We start from the raw sequence: 15,938 nt of genomic DNA, 5'->3' as shown, positions 1-15,938 counted from the left end.
TGTATTTTTGGGGAGATTTTTTTCAGGTTTTTAATTAGCTAAATTGTTCAATTCAATTCCCCCAAAACCAAACAAAAGTAATAGAGTAATTGAACTACAAAAAAAAAAAAAAAAAAAGGCATTTGAGGCAAGGTGATCATTCATTATGGAAAGAAATCTAACATTCTCTAGCTCTGTTGAAACAATAGATAAAAGATCAATTAGTACATTAAATTCACTAGTCAACATTCTAGTTTATTTTAATTCATATTAAAATAAATTAATATTCTATTTCTTTTTTAACATCCACAATATTTGGTGTACACCCACACTTGGATGTAACTTCATGCAATATTTTTCATAAGCAAAATTTACTAGTAACTGGAAAACTGTAAAAGCAAAAACCTCTTTAGGCTTTGAGTACCAACCTAGGATGAATACTCATATAAAATTAGATAACGACATAGCTATAGGAATCTGTTTGAAGCTCTAGAGCAATGCAATGGTGAGAGTTTAGGAATTGTATCAGAATTTCTGTGCTACATTTACTGGTAGTACACTGGTATACAACGCTATCTCAATATTTAAAAAATGAAAGTAGTCATAACTTCCTTGGAATATTTTCTTGTTTTAATTGACTTTTAAAATATAACATTTATACAGAAGTATATTTATCATAACATAGAGCAGTTCAGAAATTGAATCCTCTGAAAACCAGTTACCTAATCCCAAAAATAGAGCATTCACTGACACCCCAAAAGCCCTTCTGATATTCCCTTCCAGTCTTTGTCACCTCACAAGTTTAGCTATTATTTTTTTCCACTTTATAAAGTTGAGGTGAAATTAATATCACAGGTAATTAGCCATTGTAAGGTATACAAGACAGTGGTACTTGGTACATTCACATTGTTGTAAATGCCAAAACATTTTTTCTCAGCTCAAAAAAAAAAAAAAATACCCATTAAGCAGTCACTTTCTACTCTCCTCTCCCTCTAGCCCCTAGTAACCACTAAATTCTGCTTTTAATCACTATAGATTTACCTCTTCTGGATATTTCTTTTGAATGGGATTGATAAACTACATGACCTTGCATGTCTTTCTTCTTTTACTTAGCATCCGTTTTTGAGGTCCATGCATGCTCTAGCATGTATCAGTACTGCATTCCTTTTTATACCTAAATAATATTTCATTGTGTGTGTGTCTTAGAACTCAACAATAACAACAGCTAGAAATTCAGCTGAAAATAGACAACTTGAATAGACATTTCTCCAAAGAGGATATACAAAGGATTAATAAGAGTATATCATTAGTCCTTAAATGAATATCAAAACCACAAGATAGCACTTTTTGATGAATAGTAATAAATAGAAAAGGAAGGATAGTAAAAAGTAGAAAAATCCAGAAACGGAAAATTTAAAGTGTTGATGAGGATGGATGGGAAAATTTTAATCTTCATACTGTTGGTGAGACTGTAAAGTTATGCAAGCACTGTGGAAAGCCATTTAGTGGAATTTAGTCTTTCACCGTTAAGTATGCTGTTAACTACAGGCTTATTGTTGATGTTTTTTATTAAGTTGAAGAAATTCCTGGCTATTCTCATTTTCTTTTTTTTTTTCATGAATAGGTGTTGAATATTATCATGTACTTTTTTCTGCATCAGTTAACATGATCTTTTTATTTTTTCCTTACCCTGATAAAACAATGATTCTTTTTCAACTATTGGACCATCCCGGAATCCATGGGATAAACCTCATGTGACATTGTATATAATTATTTTGATAGGTTCCTGAAATATATTTGATAATATCTTCATAGAGGTTTTGCATCTACATTCAGGAGGGATATTGGTCCATAGTTTCCCTTTTATTTTTTGATTTGGGTATTAAGTTAATATTTATAAAATAAATTGAGAATTGTTCTCAATTCTGTTGTTTGTAAAAGATTGAGTAGAATTAGTGGTGTTTTGTTAGAATTCTTTGGAGAAATTATCCGGATTTGGAAGTTCCTTTTTCAGGAGTTTTTAAATTACGAATCCAATTTCTTTGGTTGTTACAGAGCTTTTCAAAATATCTATTTCATAATGGGTGACTTGATAGCAAGTTTTTTGAGGAATTAGTTCATCTCGTCTAATTTGTCAAATCTATATGTAGGGATGTTTGTATTACTCCCTTATGCTTTTAATATTCAAAGATCTATAGTGACATCCCATTTCATCGTTGATATTCATTTCTGTCTTCTCTCTTTTCTCTGTCAATCTTGCTAGAGGTTTGTTAATTTTATTGATCCTTGCAACAAATCATCTCATTGTTTTGATTTTTCTCAGTTACTTTTTGTTTTTTTCAATTTCACTGATTTGGTCTCTTATTCCATTCTTCTTGCTTTAAGGTTTATTTTGCTCTTCTTATATTTGGTTCTTTAGCTGAAAGTTTAGATTTATTTAGAGACCTTCCTTTTTGTATGTAAGCAGTTAGTGCTATAAATTTCTCTTGCAGTATTGATTTATTTGTGTCTTAAAAATTTTGATAGGTTGTATTTTCATTTTCATTGATTAATTCATTTTTAGAAATTTCCTCTGAGACTTGCTCTTTGACCAATGATTATTTAAAGTATGTTGTTCAATGGCCAAGTGTTTGGGGATTTTCTGTTCTCTTTCTCAGTTGATTTCTAGACTGATTTCATTGTAGTTGCACATATTCTGAATTACTTCAATTATTTCAGATGTACTGAGGTTTGTTTTATTTTCCAGAGTCTGGAATTTTTTTGGTATCTGTGGTATAGGAACTTGAAAATAATGTATAGTCTGATATTGTTGAGTGGAGTTTTTTGTAATGTATATGATATCCTGTTATTTGAGGGTATTGTTGAGTTCCTCTATATCCTTACTGATTTTCTCTCTAGTTCTTCTAACATTTCTTAAGAGAAGAGTGGTGATGTCTCCAGCTATTGTACATTTTTCTATTTCTCTTTTCTGTTTATCAGCTATTGCTTTACATATTTTGTAGCACTCTTGTTTGGTGCATATACATTTAGGATTGTTATATCTTCTTGGTAAATGGATTATTTTGTCATTATGTAATGTCCCTCTCTGTCTCTGGTAATTTTCTTTGTTCTTATGTCTATTTTATGTAATATAAACATAGCCATTCATCCTTCCTTTTGGTCAATATGTTCATGACTATCCTTTTCCATAATTTTACTTCTAAACTCCCTATAACATTTTATTTGAAGTGAGTTTCTTAAATAGACAGCATTGAGTTAGGGTCATGTCATTAACCACTCTGCAATTCTCTGTCTTTACTTTCTGTATTTAGACCATTTATATTTAATATAAGAACTTAATTTTTGGATGTAAGTCTACCATTTTTGTACTTAAGTCCCACCATTTTCTTTGTTTGTTTCTTGTTGTAATTGTTTTTTTGGTTTCTGTTTTATTGTTTCTACCTTCCTTTGGGTTCTCTGAACAAATTTACAGTTCCCTTTTTACTTATCACTATTGTTTTTGAGTGTATCTCTTTTAGTAGTTACTCTAGGTGTTACACAGACCTATTTAATTTATTTATATATTGTATATAATTTATATATTGTATATAATTTATTTATATATTGTATAATAGTATGTTTTTCAATTAGAATTTAGAAATATCAAGACTTAGCCTATTGCATTTATCCATGTTTATTTGCCATGTTTTTCATGTTCCTTCTTGCTTTTTGATGTTCTACGTTTCCTTCTTTGATAATTTCCTTTCTGTTGGGAAAACATTCTTTAGCCATTCTCTTACAATATATACATATTGGTGACAAATTCTAGTTTTCCTTCATCTGATTATATCTTGACTTCCCCTCATTACTAAAGGATATTTTCACAAATGTAAGATTCTGAGTTGATAGTTCTTTTGTTCATAACTTGAAAATACAGTGTCTCTTCCTTCTGTCCTTCACTTATTTCTTCTAATAAGAAATATGTTTTCATTATAATTAATTTTCCCCTGGAGATAAGGTGTTTTTTCCCCCTCTGGCTACTTTCAAGGTTTGTTTTCTGTCTTAAAATTTTTTAGAAGCTTAATTGTAATGCATCTGTCTGTGATTTTCCTTATTAGAGTTTGCTTAGATTCTTAAATCCATAGGTTATGTTTTTTGACATATTTAAGAAGATTTTAGTCATTACTGTATTAAGTGGTTTTGAGCCCCATCTTCCTTCTTTCTTTCTGGGATGTTAGATCTTTTGTTATAGCTCCCCCATGTTCCTCAGGCTCTATTCTTTTTTTTAAAGTATACTGTCTCTCTGTTGTTAAGATTGCATAATTTCTATTCTATTTTCCAATCTAATAATTATTTCTTCTATCCCATTCATTGCATAAAATCCATCCATGGTTTTTAAAATTCTTGTTGCTGTAGCTTTCTGCCTTTTAGTCTCCATTTGGTTCTTTATATATTCTATTTCTTTTCTTTTAAAGATTTTATTTAGTTGTGATAGATCCAGAGTGAAAGAGAGAGAGAGAGAGAGAGAGAAAGGCACACGAGGTGGGGGAGGGGCAGAGGAAGAAGGAGAAACAGGCTCCCCCTTAAGCAGAGAATCTAACATAGGGCTCAATCCCAAGACCCTGGGATCATGACCTGAGCGAAAAGCAGACCCTGAACCTACTGAGTCACCCAGGCACCCCTATATCTTCTATTTCTTTACTAAGACTTTCTATTTCTTTTATGAGACACTCTAATTTTTAGTGCAGTTGTTTCAAGAAGGATAAGACATCTATTGCTTTCACATGTGACTAGAAGTCCAGATTTACTACTCAGTTCCATTGACATCCTGAGGTTGAGGAAAGAGGACCATCATTACTGCTGGGCCAGTAGTAAGATTTCAGACCCACCCCTCCCCCAAGCCTCTCTCAGAATCACCCTATGAAGAGGATAGTTCCTTTGTTACTGCTCTTGACTCTACTTCTTCTGATATCGTGTGAATAGGGACCATTACTTCCAAAATGTTAGAAAAGTCCTATCTTTTCACTCAGCCTCCTTAATATCACCCCAGCTGGGGACCGGAGAGTGGGGGTAGAATCCATGCTTTCCATATGTCTCAAGTAATACCATGAGGGGTTGTTTTATCTGTTTTTTTTTTTGTTTGTTTGTTTGTTTTTTCTTTGTCGCCAGTTTCTCTAGTACCCAATCTTGTTTATACATGTTATAATGAAACCCCAGGAAAATCATCACATATCATTTCTCAAGGGCCAAGATTCCTAGCCTTTATGCCTTCTTTCCACCTTACAAATTCTTCTTACATTTCCTTTATATTTAAAACCTATGTAAATTCAGGGAAAAAATATATGTGTCTTCAGGGGTTTTAGATGTAGTTGTCAGGAAAAATAGAAACACATCTGCTCTGAGAGTAGGAATTCTCATAATATGGATCTACCTTACCTCCATGAGTGGAAGAAAAAATTTTAAATTATGAATTTTATTTAGGATAACTTGAAAAACCTGGTGGTCCAACTAATGAAATACTCTAAGGATGAATATAAATGTTTGCATTTAATTTTATATATTTATAATTTGTATATACTTATACATATATAATTATATAGATATAATTATATATCTAAAAATATATATAATATACTTATATGTATATACACACCATGTATACATATATATATACATATATATGTGTGTGTCCTCTGTATACACACACACACACACACACACACACACTGTAAATACACTTCCAGTGACTATTTTATAAAAAAAAAATAGGAGACAAACAGAAATTCTAGTCATTTGCAGTATCTATTAGCTTTCAATTTTGCTCTCTTACCCAGAGTGATGCAAAAATACATCTTTCTGGGCTTTTTGAAAATTTTAGTGTCTTTATTTTAGGTTTATGATCTTGGAAGCTCTGAAATTTCTTTATACAATTGATTACACACTGTTTAATATTTCTTTTGTCTTCCACTGGAATATCACCTTTTTTTTTTCTTAGTTTCTCTTTCAGCACAGAATCTAATCTTTATCATTTCTTCTTCTCCTGATGTTTTACCTTTTGCTTCCATATTTTCTGCTTCATTGCATCTAATAAAGCAGCTATTTGAGGTCAATAAAGCCATTTTCTCATCTTGAAAGAGGAATTCCCATTGTTCTCTTGGTCCTATTATATCCAAATGCACCAGAAGTCCATCTGAATTAATACCAACATATTTTCCATAGCCAGATTTCAACACAATTCAGGAATCAGGCAGGATGACAGCTGTAAACTGCTCTGGAAGACTAGCCATCATAAACTTCTTTATGTGGCGCTCCCAGTGTAAAAAGTCCACTGTCAATGCATGTATATAGGTTCTTTTATTCATTTCAATTGCTATCATCCCTGAAATGTCACCAAAGTTTGTTTTGACCCACAAGATTACAACAATATCAAGTTGAGTATCTTCCTCTCTTTTCTAATCTTCTCTTTACTCTTTTTCTTCTTACTCTTAGCCTTGTTCCCCTTGAATGGAAGTTTTATGGAATTCACATAGGAGTATTCAGCCTTGGTTCTGGTAATACACTGTGTGAAGCATTAAGAGCTGACTAAAGGTAAAATACCTCTATTGGAGTAAAAACAGGCAAAGGAAGCCCCAACATGAAGAAAGAGTTCAGATTCCCTGAAAGTGCATGCAATAACAGGAGTAGATATGTCCCTCCTGAGTCCCTGGTGTCTCTCCATCCTGCATTTAATGACAATTTTAAAAGTCTCTTTACTTTTCAAAATTGCTTTCTAAAGCTCTTTTCACTTTCCTTTTATAAGACTCTGTTGCAGGAGACCCTGGGGGGCTCAGTTGTTTAAGCATCTGATTCTTGATTGCAGCTCAGGTCTTGATATCAGGACCATGAGTTCAAGCCCTTAAAAATGAAAAAAATAACAAAAAACTAAATAAAATAAATAAATAAAATAAAATAAAATAAAATAAAATAAAATAAAATAAAATAAAATAAAATAAAATAAAAAATAAAACCGTGTCTCAAAACAATATTTTGTTGGTAACATTTGAGTTACTAAAGATTGGTGGTTATTCAACCAGAATTGCCATTATTCTTATGAACCATATCCTACAACATTTCTAATTCAGACAATCAAATAAAGCCAATATAACCCGTATCCAGTGCCATCCTTCATCCTTCATGAATCATCAGGGAAGGAAGGAAGTTCTTTGATGAATCTCTGGTGACATGACTCAAGATTGGAAAACTTTCCCAGAATACATCTTAAATTATATTTATGTCATGTTATGGAGGTATTTTAATTTGCCAGATAAGTAAGAAGTTCACAGTTGGTGATAAGAGCATGCGTGTGTATGTGTGTGTGTGTGTGTGTATGTGTGTGTGTCTTAATGTTAGAAAAGTTGTATTTAAAAGAGAAATGGGGGTAGTTCCATGTAATGCTAGAAAATAATGTATTCAGAAATTTAGGATCTTAGGACTAGTTAAATAAGTTATTTAATTTAAAATGAACAGTATCTAGTGCCTGTACCTTAACATCACTCCTATTTTACACATTCTGCTAGAAGACCACAATTTAAGTAGGCTATAATTTTTCGCTAGAAGCAAAGTTGCAATTCTTCACATGAACATTAGTGAAAGTTTACCTTAGGAGTAACCTAGAAATAAGATAGTTGACTAATGGAAATAAGCACCTTCAATATTGTTAGGTAATCCCAAATTAGATTCTGAAGTAAGTATAGCAATTCAGTTTCCAAAATAACATATAAATTTCCTCTGATTGATATCTAGGACTACCGACCTGGATCAACAGCCTTCAATTTTGGTCAATATGATGGGCATAAAATAGTATATCACTTTCTAAAAAAAAAATGTATTTCTCTACTTACTATTGAGATTGAGCATTTTTCATATATGTATAAACTATTTCAGTTTTCATGTAATTTCCCCTTTTCCATGATTTTCCAATTTTTCTATTAGATTGACCTTTAATTATTTGTCATTTCTTTGAATATATTGTATTAGAGTTATTAAGTGATCACTTTTATTAATATATGTTAAAATTGTGTAATCTCCCTACTTTAAATATTAATTATTTTTCTAAGATTTTTAATGCATCCAAATTTATTCATGTTTTCCTTAGTTTTTTTCTTAATTTTTCTCTTTACCCTTTTTTTGATCACCAGTCATAACACATTTTCCTATACTTTAAAAAAAAATTGGAGCTTTGTTTCTAAATTACCTTTCTAATTTAGTTACAGATTATTTTTATATCTGGTTTGAACCTGAGGTTTTAGAAATAATAATAGTTTCCTATTTTTGAATAATAGGTTACCATAAATTTAGCAGCTTAAGATACTACCCATTTATTATTGCACAGTTTTGAAAGTCAAAAGTCTGAGTGGACATTACTGGGTGCTCTACATAATAATACCTCACAAATTTAAGATCTGGGTCTTCACTGGAATAGCCTCTTATTTGGAGGTTTTGGGAAAGAATGTACTTTAAAGCTCCTTTATGTTATATGGCAGAATTCAAAACAATCTGTTGTAGGAATAGGTCTTAATTTTTGCAGTGAGTGTCAACTAGGATCATTCTTAGGTTTCATGTCCTTTCCAGATGACCTCCTCCATCTTTAAACCAGCAATGAAATCTCTCTTCCTCTCTTTCTCTCTCCTAATATTCTTACAGTTAGATTTCTCTTACTTTCTTTTTTAAATTTCCACCTGAGAAACTGCTGCTTTTAAAGGACTTGCCTGATTAGGCTTGGCCCACCTGGATATCTGCTGATCATGTGGTCATTTGATTAGTAACTGTAATTACTTCTGGAAATTCAATTGGAAAGTAAAACTCCGCTCATTTATTTCAATTATTTCTATGATAAAATATATTTTATCATGTAGTATATCCTAATCATCAATTTAGTAATAAAAAGTAGAGATCATGGGGCCATCTTAGAATTCTGCTTGCCACAGAGGTGTTCTGTGAGATGGTTTTGGTACCCAGTTATTTGAGATTTCCTTTATGTCTTTTGTTTGAATCTTCTCCTTAGAGAGCTGAGAGAGAAAGAGACACTCAGGTCACATGCTTCTGAAAATCATTAAAATTGCATTAAAATAATCTTTTAAGTTCTGTATTTTTACTTTGTAATATAGTCAAGAATATAATAAATTTTTTGCACATAGTTTTTATCCCAGTTATAAAAACTTCATATATATATATATATATATAAATTACTTTTAATGTATTTAACTTAATAATTGACAAAGAATTATAAGATATATATTCTATCCTTCTGTTGAAGAGACTTAGTTCACTTTTCATGAATATGCATGCCATGTTGAATTTGAGACAGTAACTTAATTATGACCATGTTGATAGGATAGGAAAAAGAACAGATGTATATGTATATTTAGCATTTTCAGAAATTAAAGTTCTGCAGGAAGCATTAACTTTTTCTCATTTTTAATTCTAACAAATGTAGCTAAGTAGATTTTTGTAATGGACTCACATACCTTCTGGAGTTCCTTAAATTACTGTTTTGGTTTTACACATAGTGAACATAGCATGTAAGGGTGACCTTGGGAGAATTGCCCTGACCATGTAGTCACAAATCTTGGTTTAATAGAAATAATTGAAATAAATGAGCTGCGTTTTCCTTTCCAATTGAATTATATGGCTTTTCAATTGAAAGTTGAGAATATATGTATATATATTTCTTTGTTCTCAAGGCTACTCTTTCTGCAGAGCTGAGCCCAAGAGATCAAGAAGTCAACATAATAATTTCAAATGTAAATCAGTGAAATCTATCAAGATAAAATGTCTTGCTTAAAATTTCATTGACCTGAGTCTTAAATCAAGAAGAAGTGTCTGATCCTTCTTTTGTGACATCATGCTAGCTCACCAAGTCATCCAAGTTTATAATGTGGTTATATTACACAAATTATTTGAGAGTTATAAATCATGTGTTAAATTGTAGGATACAGAATGAGTAAATATTTGAGACAGAAAAATGTCATGTTAAGAAAAATCATGCACTTGTCGGAACCTGATTTCTCTTTTATGTGAATGGAAAATAGTCTATCTGTGCCTAAGTTCTAATTCTTATTTCAGCCTTTTCTTTAGGCATTTAATCCAAATTCAGTTCAATTTAAATGGAATATGACAGTGACACAACTATACCTTTTCCATTTTAGGCTTTCCTTTTCATAGATTTGATTTTTTTGTATCTTTGACATTTCAAGCAATGGGACGTTTAATATACTTTATTCATGAAATCATTGCAAACGTAATCCAATCTTTGTTGGAAAAAGATGTTATCTTTTCTTCTGAAGCACCTGGGCACTTGGCTTTTCTTTGGTTTCTCTCGGAGGAGATGATGTCACCTTTAGGGTGTCGCATCAACCTTTACTCTCTAACTCCATTCATCCTGCAAGTTTCCCACCCTATGATTATCCTCACCTTTACAATCTTGTCTCTTAAATATGGTCATAAATCAGGCTTCTCATTACTTTTTCTGCTGCTTCAGTCAGCACTGGAAGTGAGCATTTTGGCTTAACAATATTGAAAAGCCACTAAAAATACTATGCTGGTGTGTGTCAACATACAATTAGCCCCCTTGGAGCCTGAGCTAAATTCCTACCCAACTAAAAAGGGACAGACTAGGAGGGGCTGATGGATGCTGAGATTCAAGAGCTGCTGTAACCACATCCACCAGTTAGTTATTGATTTGTCCTGCTAGAATAGTTTAATGGAGGATTGTACACTCACCTCAGTGAATGTGAAAGTGGTGTAAAAAGTAGTTTGGGAACTAGAAGCTGGCAGGCTCTGTAAGGCTGTTATGATAGAGTTGTAAGGGATTAAAAAAAAAAAAGAATTAGAACTGGGGCACCCAGGTGGCTTAGTGGTTGAGTGTCTGCCTTTGGCTCAGGGCATGATCCTGCCATCCCAGAATCCAGTCCTGCATCAGGCTCCCCACAGGGAGCCTGCTTCTCCCTCTGTCTGTGTCTCTGCCTCTCTCTCTCTCTGTATCTCTCATGAATAAATAAATAAAATCTTTAAAAAATAAAGAATTAGACCTGAGAATGGAAAAGATTGTTTTTAGAGAAAAGGTAAGCAAAGTCTAGTACTAGTAGATTAAATAGATGAGAGGAATTAGGGAGACAGAAAAGCAAAAGACAACTATGCTGTTCTGTTCTTCTGTGACCATTACCAAATAGGAAACTCTGAAATAAATTTGTTTTTGGAGAGGAGAATGTAAATTTGACCTAAGGTAATATCAATTAAGAGACATGATGGTGTGAAAGAAAATCATATTAACCTCTAATCACTTTAGGAAAAATACTGTTGGTGTTTTATAAGCTGTATGAGACATACAAACAAAATTGAATATTAAATGATACTTTATTTTTTTTAAGAGGGTAGACTCATTTTGGGGGGGGATTTTATTTATTTATTCATGAGAAACACAGAGAGGAGAGAGAGGCAGAGACACAGGCAGAGGGAGCAGCAGGCTCCATGCAGGGAGCCCAACATGGGACTCGATCCCTGGTCTCCAGGTCACGCCCAGGCCGAAGGCAGGCACTAAACCGCTCAGCCACCCGGGCTGCCCTTAAATGATACTTTAAAAGAACATATATAATTTTGATTCTTTTACAGTAAAATATGTGTTCATCAACATCTTGAGAACTAAGGAAAAGATGACAAGATTTTTTAAAAATGGAGAAGTTCCTGCATGATTGCCGTGACTCACTCAATTCCAGCCACATAGGCTTCCTTGATCTTCTTTGTTTACATCATGGTTGCTCTTACCACAGGTCCTTTGCACTGACTTTTCCCTATACTTGGCTTATTCTCCCACATAGCTATGTTTAACACCCTCACTGTCTATAAGTTTGTGCCCAAGTGAACCTTCTTGAAGATGCCTCACTGTCTTTTTAAAATTGCAGCCTGTCCCTCTAATATTGAGCTCTCAATCCTACTCTATCTTAATGTCTTTTTTTAATAGTACTTGACGCCCTCTGATCTACAACTTAACTGATTAATTATGTTTATTGGTCATTGTTTGCCTGGTCTGGTAGGAGTCAAACTTCATTCTTTGAGGATTTTTGTGTTTTGGTAGTGAATATTAAGTTGCTTTAAGCAAATGGTAAACACTACATATATGTAGTGGAGGTACTTGAGGCAGTGAGGTTTTCAACAGTTTCTCTGGGAACATTTGGCAGGACCAGACTTGAAACGCTGTTTGCAAGTTCTCTGCAATATTGAGATATTGCCTGGAGGATCAGTGGTGAGTATACTGAGATTTTCTTAAAGGGGAATGATATCCTGTACTTATAAAATCTCAGGTTGGTTTGGTAGCAATATTTGTTTTTTATACTATAGAAGTAGAAAAGTAATTGTACATTTTTTGAGTCATAAACATCATAAACATAATCCAAAGTCTTTAGTTACTTCACTGATTTGAGTTGTGAGATATTCTGACAGAAATATCTACTGAGCATCTGGAATTTTAACCTAGAGCTCAGTACGGATTTTATACCAAGAAAAGTTATTTATATTTCTATCACTGTTTGGAAAACTGACACATTCAAGAACGCATCCTTTCATTTCTTTAAACATTCACATTTATCCAATAGATATCTATTAAGTGTCTACATGTTGTAGGCACTGGGCTATACCCTGAGGTTACGTTGGACAAACATGACTATGATCCGTATCACCAGTGATTTAATAGATAAAGAGTTATTAGGTTAATAGTCACAAAAAACTAATTTAAAATTACAGGTGTGACAGGTGCTTTGGGGAGACACATTTTTATGAGGAAAATAGTAAATATAGCTAATTTTTGATGCATAACTTTAAAAATTACGTATTTTAGGTATTTTGATACAGATGATCACTATGTAATTAGAAATCTGGTTTAATACCTAAATCCCAAGATAACATTTTGTGTGTGAGTCTCTGGTGTCCTGGTGTGTGTTCATGCATTTATGTGTGAAACCTCCAGTCCTTGATTCTTGATCTCATCCAGTCTTCTCTTTCCTGTTAAATCATCCTTTTGCTGTGAAAAGCAAAAGTAATACAGAAACTGCTCTTTCCTTATTGACAGAATACAAAATTGGATGTATCATTTGCTTTTATTTTTAGCTAATTCTAAAACAAATCCTTTTCCATAATATCCAAAGTCGTTTTTTGTTTTATTTTGTTTCATGTAACTTATCCTGCTTCATAAGTACTCTATAGGGACATGAACTCGCGTAATTGCAGAACATCATTTTCAGAATGTAATACAGGAAGCTTTTGTAAAATTAGGGTAAATTATTCTTCAGTCATCAATGTTTAATATATATATATATATATATATATATAGGTAAGCAACACAGTAATTTTCATAACCATTTACATTTTTTCTCTATATGTTTCTGTCTACTTCTCTATGTACTATTATCACCATTATTAATGCTGTCCTTTTTGTCTTCTATGCAAACCTCTTTACTAAAATAGTTAAATTAATCCAATAATTTAGCATGGGTAATGAAGAGAAAATTCAATCTCCATTACTCTAAGATGAGAAACTTATATTCATAATTTTAAATATATTGTATATTCCATTTTGACAGGACAATAAATCACATTATAAAATCTGTTTTTAGATGAGGAATAACTTGACATAGAGGATAAAAAGCACCCATGTTTTTGCCACTTATTTTTGTCCTTCTACTGTGATATTTCTTTTACTGGTAGCAGAATGCTCAGTGTTAATTCAGATTTCATCATTAGTTTGAAAGGAAAGATTAAAGTATGGTTGGATCATATATTTAAGCTATGTGAAATAAGATGCATACCAGGAGTAGAATTAATAAGCCATATTTAAGAAAATAAAATATATTTACTAATTATCTTCTAGTTCCTTAAAAAAAGTTAAAATTTTCCAACTGAAAAGTTGATACGAATATGTTTGTGGTACCAAAAAAAAAAAAAAGTTAACTTTCTCTAAAATTCAGGAAATGTGTTAGTTTTTTAAATTGCAGAAAGTTGAATTGTAAAGTAAATGAGATCCACCCCTTCCTCCCTGAATTATTAACTGCCAGTTCCCCCTATGACTTTAAATAATATATTTGGTCGTTGTGGAAGTGCTTGATTATATAAGCAATAAAATAGTCTTCTACTTAAAAGCTTGATTTTCTTTCTAAACTAAACCAAGCAAAATAAAATAAAATACTGTTCTTAATTCTCTTATAAATAAATACATTAAAGTCCTATCATGATTTTAGGCAGAGTTCAGGTGAAAGGTATAGCCATAATTTGGTCAGATTTTTTTTTTAATTATGATTTATTTATGATAGTCACACACACAGAGAGAGGCAGAGACACAGGCAGAGGGAGAAGCAGGCTCCATGCACCAGGGGCCCGACGTGGGATTCAATCCTGGGTCTCCAGGATCGCGCCCTGGGCCAAAGGCAGGCGCCAAACCGCTGCGCCACCCAGGGATCCCCTAGGACTGTATTTTCAAGACCAAAGAACTTCAGATAAAGAGTTGAGCTCTGAGCCTCTTGTCCAGAAATGCAATGCAAAACTCAGAATTGTGCACTTTCTCCCATAATCCATGAAATTTAGAGAAAATATGGTATATATTTCTCCTAGTGTATAGCTTTTTTCCTGATCTAGCTACTTATAAGTGAATTTGGAGGAATGGGATGTTTTCAAAGTGTGTGCATTATAGTTAAATGAAATTCTTACTTAATTCAGAAACATCTTTTCTATAGGTCTTTATGGATGTAAAATTTTAAATAAAAGAGAATATAATTTATGACAGAATCTATAAGAAATAGTACACAGGTTCAGGATTATGTAGGACAGGGCAATGTATACAACAAATGGTTTAAGAACAGTATTAGAAGGATAACTTATTAATTTCTACCAACCAGTGACAGTTTGTTTATGTAGGAGGAAATCCCAGAAAGATGTGAGAGGAGTAGAGAAAGCAGGATAAGTGACAGGGAAGTGTGAGAAATCAGTAAAGGATCAGTGAGGAGTAGATATAGTATTGTGGGCAATAAGGACTTAATCTGACCGAAGTCCTCTAAGAAAAAAAAAAAAAATATGTGGAATAAGTCTCAAAATTGTGTTCCTCCCTGTTCTACTTCCACAAAGGATGTGGAAAGCTGGTAAGACTTTCTGTCCTCACAACAAGAAAAAGCTGGATAAAAATCATAAGTTTTCCTCAGCTTATTGAAAAGCAGAGGTTTCAGGGCAAGCAAGTAGCTTGAACACTTTGGAAAAACTAGCTCCTCCAAAGAGAAATGGAACACCAACACTGGATCACCCTAGCAGAGCATGAGCCAAGTGAACAACAAGCACCACCTGATTGGAACAAAATAATGTGTCTACAGTACTTTAAAAGGTTCTAAACATTGAGTGTGGGCTAGGGGGAGAGAATGGAATCCCTGTGAGGTTTCAACACAAAAGGAGATAGGCTGCATTTGCATGTTGTCTTCATACATCTCTACTGGCTACTTAGGACAATAGTTAGGGGTGAGGTAGGCACTGAAGAAAGCCTTCCTCAATGGTACAGACCCGAAGGACAAAACTTGCTGACATTGAAGGAAGAAAAATGGCCTAGAAGAACAATTATACTCTATAGTACAAACATTTAAGCTACTAGAGAAAGGCAGCAATCTCAGTGAGCACATGTGAAGGTCCTATGTGGCTAGAGGAGAGGAACTAAAGACAAAACAAAATCCAAAAAAAAAAAAAAAAAAAAAGTTTGCTGCTGGCTGAGGACAGGAAATCATAGAGATTCCTTACTTCTGAAGAAAAGATAAGAAATCCTCTCCTGCATAAGAACTGCCAAGAAAGGCAGAATTTGGCCTCCATGAGAGTTAAGAGTAGCATCACCATGGAAGCCACGCTTCCTTGAGGCCCAACCTAGATTCTGCTGGCATGGTAATAAACATTGAGTGAAAAGCAGCCACAGTCTGACATCG

At 33.1% G+C, this 15,938-nt stretch overlaps 1 pseudogene; it reads right to left on the bottom strand.

Annotated features, from left to right (window-relative positions):
• Positions 1-5,747: 5,747 nt before the first annotated feature.
• Positions 5,748-10,140, bottom strand: LOC121488774 (annotated as a pseudogene).
• Positions 10,141-15,938: the final 5,798 nt, after the last annotated feature.

This window comes from Vulpes lagopus, chromosome 4, assembly GCF_018345385.1.
Source record: "Vulpes lagopus strain Blue_001 chromosome 4, ASM1834538v1, whole genome shotgun sequence".
NCBI classification, from domain to species: Eukaryota; Metazoa; Chordata; class Mammalia; order Carnivora; family Canidae; genus Vulpes; species Vulpes lagopus.
Note: the sequence above shows the minus strand (reverse complement) of the source record. Positions and strands in the feature narration are given on the sequence as shown.